The following is a 12,329-nucleotide window of genomic DNA, read 5'->3' as shown; positions in this document are numbered from 1 at the left end:
TATTATCTTGAATCAATCCACGACCCAGTGTATACGTATCTCAGTATTGATCACAACTCAAACTATATATATTTTGGAATCAACCTCAACCCTGTATAGCTAACTCCAACATTCACATATAGAGTGTCTATGGTTGTTCCGAAATATATATAGATGTGTCGACATGATAGGTTGAAACATTGTATACGTGTCTATGGTATCTCAAGATTACATAATATACAATACAAGTTGATTAATTTATGGTTGGAATAGATTTGTTACCAATTTTCCGTAGCTAAAATGAGAAAAATTATCCAATCTTGTTTTACCCATAACTTCTTCATTTTAAATCCGTTTTGAGTGAATCAAATTGCTATGGTTTCATATTGAACTCTATTTTATGAATCTAAACAGAAAAAGTATAGGTTTATAGTAGGAAAAATAAGTTACAAGTCGTTTTTGTAAAGGTAGTCATTTCAGTCGAAAGAACGACGTCTAGATGACCATTTTAGAAAACATACTTCCACTTTGAGTTTAACCATAATTTTTGGATATAGTTTCATGTTCATAATAAAAATCATTTTCTCAGAATAACAAATTTTAAATCAAAGTTTATCATAGTTTTTAATTAACTAACCCAAAACAGCCCGCGGTGTTACTACGACGGCGTAAATCCGGTTTTACGGTGTTTTTCGTGTTTCCAGGTTTTAAATCATTAAGTTAGCATATCATATAGATATAGAACATGTGTTTAGTTGATTTTAAAAGTCAAGTTAGAAGGATTAACTTTTGTTTGCGAACAAGTTTAGAATTAACTAAACTATGTTCTAGTGATTACAAGTTTAAACCTTCGAATAAGATAGCTTTATAAGTATGAATCGAATGATGTTATGAACATCATTACTACCTTAAGTTCCTTGGATAAACCTACTGGAAAATAGAAAAATGGATCTAGCTTCAATGGATCCTTGGATGGCTCGAAGTTCTTGAAGCAGAATCATGACACGAAAACAAGTTCAAGTAAGATCATCACTTGAAATAAGATTGTTATAGTTATAGAAATTGAACCAAAGTTTGAATATGATTATTACCTTGTATTAGAATGATAACCTACTGTAAGAAACAAAGATTTCTTGTGGTTGGATGATCACCTTACAAGATTGGAAGTGAGCTAGCAAACTTGAAAGTATTCTTGATTTTATGAAACTAGAACTTTTGGAATTTATGAAGAACACTTAGAACTTGAAGATAGAACTTGAGAGAGATCAATTAGATGAAGAAAATTGAAGAATGAAAGTGTTTGTAGGTGTTTTTGGTCATTGGTGTATGGATTAGATATAAAGGATATGTAATTTTGTTTTCATGTAAATAAGTCATGAATGATTACTCATATTTTTGTAATTTTATGAGATATTTCATGCTAGTTGCCAAATGATGGTTCCCACATGTGTTAGGTGACTCACATGGGCTGCTAAGAGCTGATCATTGGAGTGTATATATCAATAGTACATACATCTAAAAGCTGTGTATTGTACGAGTACGAATACGGGTGCATACGAGTAGAATTGTTGATGAAACTGAACGAGGATGTAATTGTAAGCATTTTTGTTAAGTAGAAGTATTTTGATAAGTGTATTGAAGTCTTTCAAAAGTGTATAAATACATATTAAAACACTACATGTATATACATTTTAACTGAGTCGTTAAGTCATCGTTAGTCGTTACATGTAAGTGTTGTTTTGAAACCTTTAGGTTAACGATCTTGTTAAATGTTGTTAACCCAATGTTTATAATATCAAATGAGTTTTTAAATTATTATATTATCATGATATTATCATGTATGAATATCTCTTAATATGATACATATACATTAAATGTCTTTACAACGATAATCGTTACATATATGTCTCGTTTAAAAATCATTAAGTTAGTAGTCTTGTTTTTACATATGTAGTTCATTGTTAATATACTTAATGATATGTTTACTTATCATAGTATCATGTTAACTATATATATATCCATATATATGTCATCATATAGATTTTACAAGTTTTAACGTTCGTGAATCACCGGTCAACTTGGGTGGTCAATTGTCTATATGAAACATATTTCAATTAATCAAGTCTTAACAAGTTTGATTGCTTAACATGTTGGAAACATTTAATCATGTAAATATCAATCTCAATTAATATATATAAACATGGAAAAGTTCGGGTCACTACAGTGCAACTGAAATGTCCCGTTCTTATTGATTAACAACGTTCCATATTAATTGATTTCGTTGCGAGGTTTTGACCTCTATATGAGACGTTTTTCAAAGACTGCATTCATTTTAAAACAAACCATAACCTTTATTTCATCAATAAAGGTTTAAAAAGCTTTACGTAGATTATCAAATAATGATAATCTAAAATATCCTGTTTACACACGACCATTACATAATGGTTTACAATACAAATATGTTACAACAAAATAAGTTTCTTGAATGCAGTTTTTACACAATATCATACAAGCATGGACTCCAAATCTCATCCTTATTTAAGTATGCGACAGCGGAAGCTCTTAATATTCACCTGAGAATAAACATGCTTTAAACGTCAACAAAAATGTTGGTGAGTTATAGGTTTAACCCATATATATCAAATCGTAACAATAGACCACAAGATTTCATATTTCAATACACATCCCATACATAGAGATAAAAATCATTCATATGGTGAACACCTGGTAACCGACATTAACAAGATGCATATATAAGAATATCCCCATCATTCCGGGACACCCTTCGGATATGATATAAATTTTGAAGTACTAAAGCATCCGGTACTTTGGATGGGGTTTGTTAGGCCCAATAGATCTATCTTTAGGATTCGCGTCAATTAGGGTGTCTGTTCCCTAATTCTTAGATTACCAGACTTAATAAAAAGGGGCATATTCGATTTCGATAATTCAACCATAGAATGTAGTTTCTCGTACTTGTGTCTACTTTGTAAATCATTTATAAAACCTGCATGTATTCTCATCCCAAAAATATTAGATTTTAAAAGTGGGACTATAACTCACTTTCACAGATTTTTACTTCGTCGGGAAGTAAGACTTGGCCACTGGTTGATTCACGAACCTATAACAATATATACATATATATCAAAGTATGTTCAAAATATATTTACAACACTTTTAATATATTTTGATGTTTTAAGTTTATTAAGTCAGCTGTCCTCGTTAGTAACCTACAACTAGTTGTCCACAGTTAGATGTACAGAAATAAATCGAAAAATATTATCTTGAATCAATCCACGACCCAGTGTATACGTATCTCAGTATTGATCACAACTCAAACTATATATATTTTGGAATCAACCTCAACTCTGTATAGCTAACTCCAACATTCACATATAGAGTGTCTATGGTTGTTCCGAAATATATATAGATGTGTCGACATGATAGGTCGAAACATTGTATACGTGTCTATGGTATCTCAAGATTACATAATATACAATACAAGTTGATTAAGTTATGGTTGGAATAGATTTGTTACAAATTTTCACGTAGCTAAAATGAGAAAAATTATCCAATCTTGTTTTACCCATAACTTCTTCATTTTAAATCCGTTTTGAGTGAATCAAATTGCTATGGTTTCATATTGAACTCTATTTTATGAATCTAAATAGAAAAAGTATAGGTTTATAGTCGGAAAAATAAGTTACAAGTCGTTTTTGTAAAGGTAGTCATTTCAGTCGAAAGAACGACGTCTAGATGACCATTTTAGAAAACATACTTCCACTTTGAGTTTAACCATAATTTTTGGATATAGTTTCATGTTCATAATAAAAATAATTTTCTCAGAATAACAACTTTTAAATCAAAGTTTATCATAGTTTTTAATTAACTAACCCAAAACAGCCCGCGGTGTTACTACGACGGCGTAAATCCGGTTTTACGGTGTTTTTCGTGTTTCCAGGTTTTAAATCATTAAGTTAGCATATCATATAGATATAGAACATGTGTTTAGTTGATTTTAAAAGTCAAGTTAGAAGGATTAACTTTTGTTTGCGAACAAGTTTAGAATTAACTAAACTATGTTCTAGTGATTACAAGTTTAAACCTCCGAATAAGATAGCTTTATATGTATGAATTGAATGATGTTATGAACATCATTACTACCTTAAGTTCCTTGGATAAACCTACTGGAAAAGAGAAAAATGGATCTAGCTTCAATGGATCCTTGGATGGCTCGAAGTTCTTGAAGCAGAATCATGACACGAAAACAAGTTCAAGTAAGATCATCACTTGAAATAAGATTGTTATAGTTATAGAAATTGAACCAAAGTTTGAATATGATTATTACCATGTATTAGAATGATAACCTACTGTAAGAAACAAAGATTTCTTGAGGTTGGATGATCACCTTACAAGATTGGAAGTGAGCTAGCAAACTTGAAAGTATTCTTGATTTTATGAAACTAGAACTTTTGGAATTTATGAAGAACACTTAGAACTTGAAGATAAAACTTGAGAGAGATCAATTAGATGAAGAAAATTGAAGAATGAAAGTGTTTGTAGGTGTTTTTGGTCGTTGGTGTATGGATTAGATATAAAGGATATGTAATTTTGTTTTCATGTAAATAAGTCATGAATGATTACTCATATTTTTGTAATTTTATGAGATATTTCATGGTAGTTGCCAAATGATGGTTCTCACATGTGTTAGGTGACTCACATGGGCTCCTAAGAGCTGATCATTGGAATGTATATACCAATAGTACATACATCTAAAAGCTGTGTATTGTACGAGTACGAATACGGGTGCATACGAGTAGAATTGTTGATGAAACTGAACGAGGATGTAATTGTAAGCATTTTTGTTAAGTAGAAGTATTTTGATAAGTGTCTTGAAGTCTTTCAAAAGTGTATGAATACATATTAAAACACTACATGTATATACATTTTAACTGAGTCGTTAAGTCATCGTTAGTCGTTACATGTAAATGTTGTTTTGAAACCTTTAGGTTAACGATCTTGTTAAATGTTGTTAACCCAATGTTTATAATATCAAAAGAGATTTTAAATTATTATATTATCATGATATTATGATGTACGAATATCTCTTAATATGATATATATACATTAAATGTCGTTACAACGATAATCGTTACATATATGTCTCGTTTCAAAATCATTAAGTTAGTAGTCTTGTTTTTACATATGTATTTCATTGTTAATATAATTAATGATATGTTTACTTATCATAATATCATGTTAACTATATATATAACCATATATATGTCATCATATAGTTTTTACAAGTTTTAACGTTCGTGAATCACCGGTCAACTTGGGTGGTCAATTGTCTATATGAAACCTATTTCAATTAATCAAGTCTTAACAAGTTTGATTGCTTAACATGTTGGAAACATTTAATCATGTAAATATCAATCTCAGTTAATATATATAAACATGGAAAACTTCGGGTCACTACAGTACCTACCCGTTAAATAAATTTCGTCCCGAAATTTTAAGCTATTGAAGGTGTTGACGAATCTTCTGGAAATAGATGCGGGTATTTCTTCTTCATCTGATCTTCACGCTCCCAGGTGAACTCGGGTCCTTTACGAGCATTCCATCGAACCTTAACAATTGGTATCTTGTTTTGCTTAAGTCTTTTAACCTCACGATCCATTATTTCGACGGGTTCTTCGATGAATTGAAGTTTTTCGTTGATTTAGATTTCATCTAACGGAATAGTGAGATCTTCTTTAGCAAAACATTTCTTCAAATTCGAGACGTGAAAAGTGTTATGTACAGCCGCGAGTTGTTGAGGTAACTCTAGTCGGTAAGCTACTGTTCCGACACGATCAATAATCTTGAATGGTCCAATATACCTTGGATTTAATTTCCCTCATTTACCAAATCGAACAACGCCTTTCCAAGGTGCAACTTTAAGCATGACCATCTCTCCAATTTCAAATTCTATATCTTTTCTTTTAATGTCAGCGTAGCTCTTTTGTCGACTTTGGGCGGTTTTCAACCGTTGTTGAATTTGGATGATCTTCTCGGTAGTTTCTTGTATAATCTCCGGACCCGTAATCTGTCTATCCCCCACTTCACTCTAACAAATCGGAGACCTGCACTTTCTACCATAAAGTGCTTCAAATGGCGCCATCTCAATGCTTGAATGGTAGCTGTTGTTGTAGGAAAATTCTGCTAACGGTAGATGTCGATCCCAACTGTTTCCGAAATCAATAACACATGCTCGTAGCATGTCTTCAAGCATTTGTATCGTCCTTTCGCTCTGCCCATCAGTTTGTGGATGATAGGCAGTACTCATGTCTAGACGAGTTCCTAATGCTTGCTGTAATGTCTGCCAGAATCTTGAAATAAATCTGCCATCCCTATCAGAGATAATAGAGATTGGTATTCCATGTCTGGAGACGACTTCCTTCAAATACAGTCGTGCTAACTTCTCCATCTTGTCATCTTCTCTTATTGGTAGGAAGTGTGCTGATTTGGTGAGACGATCAACTATTACCCAAATAGTATCAAAACCACTTGCAGTCCTTGGCAATTTAGTGATGAAATCCATGGTAATATTTTCCCATTTCCATTCCGGGATTTCGGGTTGTTGAAGTAGACCTGATGGTTTTTGATGCTCAGCTTTGACCTTAGAACACGTCAAACATTCTCCTACGTATTTAGCAACATCGGCTTTCATACCCGGCCACCAAAAATGTTTCTTGAGATCCTTGTACATCTTCCTCGTTCCAGGATGTATTGAGTATCTGGTTTTATGAGCTTCTCTAAGTACCATTTCTCTCATATCTCCAAATTTTGGTACCCAAATCCTTTCAGCCCTATACCGGGTTCCGTCTTCCCGAATATTAAGATGCTTCTTCGATCCTTTGGGTATTTCATCCTTTAAATTTCCCTCTTTTAAAACTCCTTGTTGCGCCTCCTTTATTTGAGTAGTAATGTTATTATGAATCATTATATTCATAGATTTTACTCGAATGGGTTCTCTGTCCTTCCTGCTCAAGGCATCGGCTACCACATTTGCCTTCCCCGGGTGGTAACGAATCTCAAAGTCGTAATTATTCAACAATTCAATCCACCTACGCTGCCTCATATTCAGTTGTTTCTGATTAAATATGTGTTGAAAACTTTTGTGGTCGGTATATATAATACTTTTGACCCCATATAAGTAGTGCCTCCAAGTCTTTAATGCAAAAACAACCGCGCCTAATTCCAAATCATGCGTTGTATAATTTAGTTTAATATGAATCTTCAATTGTCTAGATGCATAAGCAATCACCTTCGTTCGTTGCATTAATACACAACCGAGACCTTGCTTTGATGCATCACAATAAATCACAAAATCATCATTCCCTTCAGGCAATGACAATATAGGTGCCGTAGTTAGCTTTTTCTTCAATAACTGAAACGCTTTCTCTTGTTCATCATTCCATTCAAATTTCTTCCCTTTATGCGTTAATGCAGTCAAGGGTTTTGCTATTCTGGAAAAGTCTTGGATGAACCTTCTGTAGTAACCAGCTAGTCCTAAAAACTGGCGTATGTGTTTCGGACTTTTCGGGGTTTCCCACTTTTCAACAGTTTCTATCTTTGCCAGATCCACCTTAATACCTTCTTTGTTCACTATGTGACCGAGGAATTGAACTTCTTCCAACCAAAATGCACACTTTGAAAACTTAGCGTACAATTCTTCCTTCCTCAATACTTCTAACACCTTTCTCAAATGTTCACCGTGTTCTTGGTCATTCTTTGAGTAAATAAGTATGTCATCAATGAAAACAATGACAAACTTGTCAAGGTATGGTCCACACACTCGGTTCATAAGGTCCATGAACACAGCTGGTGCATTAGTTAAACCAAACGGCATGACCATAAACTCGTAATGACCGTAACGTGTTCTGAAAGCAGTCTTTGGAATATCATCTTCTTTCACCCGCATTTGATGATACCCGGAACGTAAGTCAATCTTTGAATAAACAGACGAGCCTTGTAGTTGATCAAATAAGTCGTCGATTCTCGGTAGTGGGTAGCGATTCTTGATGGTAAGTTTGTTCAACTCTCGGTAGTCGATACACAACCTGAATGTACCATCTTTCTTCTTGACAAACAAAACAGGAGCTCCCCAAGGTGATGTGCTTGGTCGAATGAAACCACGCTCTAAAAGTTCTTGTAATTGGCTTTGCAGTTCTTTCATCTCACTGGGTGCGAGTCTGTAAGGAGTACGAGCTATTGGTGCAGCTCCTGGTACAAGATCTATTTGAAATTCAACGGATCGATGTGGGGGTAATCCCGGTAATTATTTCGGAAATACATCGGGAAATTCTTTTGCGACGGGAACATCATTGATGCTCTTTTCTTCAGTTTGTACTTTCTCGACGTCTGCTAGAACAGCATAGCAACCTTTTCTTTTTAGTTTTTGTGCCTTCAAATTACTAATAAGATGTAGCTTCGTGTTGCCCTTTTCTCCGTACACCATTAAGGGTTTTCCTTTTTCTCGTATAATGCGAATTGCATTTTTGTAACAAACGATCTCTGCTTTCACTTCTTTCAACCAGTCCATACCGATTATCACATCAAAACTCCCTAACTCTACTGGTATCAAATCAATCTTAAATGTTTCGCTAACCAGTTTAATTTCTCGATTTCGACATATATTATCTGCTGAAATTAATTTACCATTTGCTAATTCGAGTAAAAATTTACTATCCAAAGTCGTCAATCGACAACTTAATTTAGCACAAAAATCTCTACTCATATAGCTTCTATCCGCACCCGAATCAAATAAAACGTAAGCAGATTTATTGTCAATAAGAAACGTACCCGTAACAAGCTCCGGGTCTTCCTGTGCCTCTGCCGCATTAATATTGAAAACTCTTCCGCGGCCTTGTCCATTCGTGTTCTCCTGGTTCGGGCAATTTCTAATAATGTGGCCCGGTTTTCCACATTTATAACAAACTACATTGGCATAGCTTGCTCCGACACTACTTGCTCCGCCATTACTCGTTCCGACACCATTTGTTCCTTTTGTTCTATTAACCCCTGGTCCGTAGACCTCACACTTCGCCGCGCTATGACCATTTCTTTTACACTTGTTGCAAAATTTGGTGCAGAACCCCGAGTGATACTTTTCACACCTTTGGCATAGCTGTTTCTGATTGTTGTTGTTGTGGTTATTATTGTTGTTGGGATGATTGTTGTAGTTGCTGTTGTTGTTGTTGTTGTTGTTGTTGTTGAGCCGTTTGTTGTAGTTGCGATTGATGTTGCGATTGTTGTTGTTGTTGTATTGGTGATTATTATCACCATTTTCCTCCCACTTTCTTTTGACTTGCTTCACATTGACCTCTTCAGCAGTCTGTTCTTTAATTCTTTCTTCAATCTGGTTCACTAGTTTGTGAGCCATTCTACATGCCTGTTGTATGGAGGCGGGTTCGTGTGAACTTATATCTTCTTGGATTCTTTCCGGTAATCCTTTCACAAACGCGTCGATCTTCTCTTCCTCATCTTCGAATGCTCCCGGACACAATAGGCACAATTCTGTGAATCGTCTTTCGTACGTGGTAATATCAAATCCTTGGGTTCGTAACCCTCTAAGTTCTGTCTTGAGCTTATTGACCTCGGTTCTGGGACGGTACTTCTCGTTCATCAAGTGCTTGAATGCTGACCACGGTAGTGCGTACTTTTCCATGTTTATATATATTAACTGAGATTGATATTTACATGATTAAATGTTTCCAACATGTTAAGCAATCAAACTTGTTAAGACTTGATTAATTGAAATAGGTTTCATATAGACAATTGACCACCCAAGTTGACCGGTGATTCACGAACGTTAAAACTTGTAAAAACTATATGATGACATATATATGGTTATATATATAGTTAACATGATATTATGATAAGTAAACATATCATTAATAATATTAACAATGAAATACATATGTAAAAACAAGACTACTAACTTAATGATTTTGAAACGAGACATATATGTAACGATTATCGTTGTAACGACATTTAATGTTTATATATCATATTAAGAGATATTCGTACATCATAATATCATGATAATATAATAATTTAAAATCTCTTTTGATATTATAAACATTGGGTTAACAACATTTAACAAGATCGTTAACCTAAAGGTTTCAAAACAACATTTACATGTAACGACTAACGATGACTTAACGACTCAGTTAAAATGTATATACATGTAGTGTTTTAATATGTATTCATACACTTTTTAAAGACTTCAAGACACTTATCAAAATACTTCTACTTAACAAAAATGCTTACAATTACATCCTCGTTCAGTTTCATCAACAATTCTACTCGTATGCACCCGTATTCGTACTCGTACAATACACAGCTTTTAGATGTATGTACTATTGGTATATACACTCCAATGATCAGCTCTTAGCAGCCCATGTGAGTCACCTAACACATGTGGGAACCATCATTTGGCAACTAGCATGAAATATCTCATAAAATTACAAAAATATGAGTAATCATTCATGACTTATTTACATGAAAACAAAATTACATATCCTTTATATCTAATCCATACACCAACGACCAAAAACACCTACAAACACTTTCATTCTTCAATTTTCTTCATCTAATTGATCTCTCTCAAGTTCTATCTTCAAGTTCTAAGTGTTCTTCATAAATTCCAAAAGTTCTAGTTTCATAAAATCAAGAATACTTTCAAGTTTGCTAGCTCACTTCCAATCTTGTAAGGTGATCATCCAACCTCAAGAAATCTTTATTTCTTACAGTAGGTTATCATTCTAATACAAGGTAATAATCATATTCAAACTTTGGTTCAATTTCTATAACTATAACAATCTTATTTAAAGTGATGATCTTACTTGAACTTGTTTTCGTGTCATGATTCTGCTTCAAGAACTTCGAGCCATCCAAGGATCCATTGAAGGTAGATCCATTTTTCTCTTTTCCAGTAGGTTTATCCAAGGAACTTAAGGTAGTAATGATGTTCATAACATCATTCAATTCATACATATAAAGCTATCTTATTCGGAGGTTTAAACTTGTAATCACTAGAACATAGTTTAGTTAATTCTAAACTTGTTCGCAAACAAAAGTTAATCCTTCTAACTTGCCTTTTAAAATCAACTAAACACATGTTCTATATCTATATGATATGCTAACTTAATGATTTAAAACCTGGAAACACGAAAAACACCGTAAAACCGGATTTACGCCGTCGTAGTAACACCGCGGGCTGTTTTGGGTTAGTTAATTAAAAACTATGATAAACTTTGATTTAAAAGTTGTTATTCTGAGAAAACATTTTTATTATGAACATGAAACTATATCCAAAAATTATGGTTAAACTCAAAGTGGAAGTATGTTTTCTAAAATGGTCATCTAGACGTCGTTCTTTCGACTGAAATGACTACCTTTACAAAAACGACTTGTAACTTATTTTTCCGACTATAAACCTATACTTTTTCTGTTTAGATTCATAAAATAGAGTTCAATATGAAACCATAGCAATTTGATTCACTCAAAACGGATTTAAAATGAAGAAGTTATGGGTAAAACAAGATTGGATAATTTTTCTCATTTTAGCTACGTGAAAATTTGTAACAAATCTATTCCAACCATAACTTAATCAACTTGTATTGTATATTATGTAATCTTGAGATACCATAGACACGTATACAATGTTTCGACCTATCATGTCGACACATCTATATATATTTCGGAACAACCATAGACACTCTATATGTGAATGTTGGAGTTAGCTATACAGGGTTGAGGTTGATTCCAAAATATATATAGTTTGAGTTGTGATCAATACTGAGATACGTATACACTGGGTCGTGGATTGGTTCAAGATAATATTTATCGATTTATTTCTGTACATCTAACTGTGGACAACTAGTTGTAGGTTACTAACGAGGACAGCTGACTTAATAAACTTAAAACATCAAAATATATTAAAAGTGTTGTAAATATATTTTGAACATACTTTGATATATATGTATATATTGTTATAGGTTCGTGAATCAACCAGTGGCCAAGTCTTACTTCCCGACGAAGTAAAAATCTGTGAAAGTGAGTTATAGTCCCACTTTTAAAATCTAATATTTTTGGGATGAGAATACATGCAGGTTTTATAAATGATTTACAAAATAGACACAAGTACGTGAAACTACATTCTATGGTTGAATTATCGAAATCGAATATGCCCCTTTTTATTAAGTCTGGTAATCTAAGAATTAGGGAACAGACACCCTAATTGACGCGAATCCTAAAGATAGATCTATTGGGCTTAACAAACCCCATCCAAAGTACCGGAT

Source organism: Rutidosis leptorrhynchoides, chromosome 2 (genome assembly GCF_046630445.1).
Source record: "Rutidosis leptorrhynchoides isolate AG116_Rl617_1_P2 chromosome 2, CSIRO_AGI_Rlap_v1, whole genome shotgun sequence".
Lineage (NCBI taxonomy): Eukaryota > Viridiplantae > Streptophyta > Magnoliopsida > Asterales > Asteraceae > Rutidosis > Rutidosis leptorrhynchoides.
The sequence above is the reverse complement of the archived record's forward strand: the minus strand, read 5'-3'. Positions refer to the sequence as shown.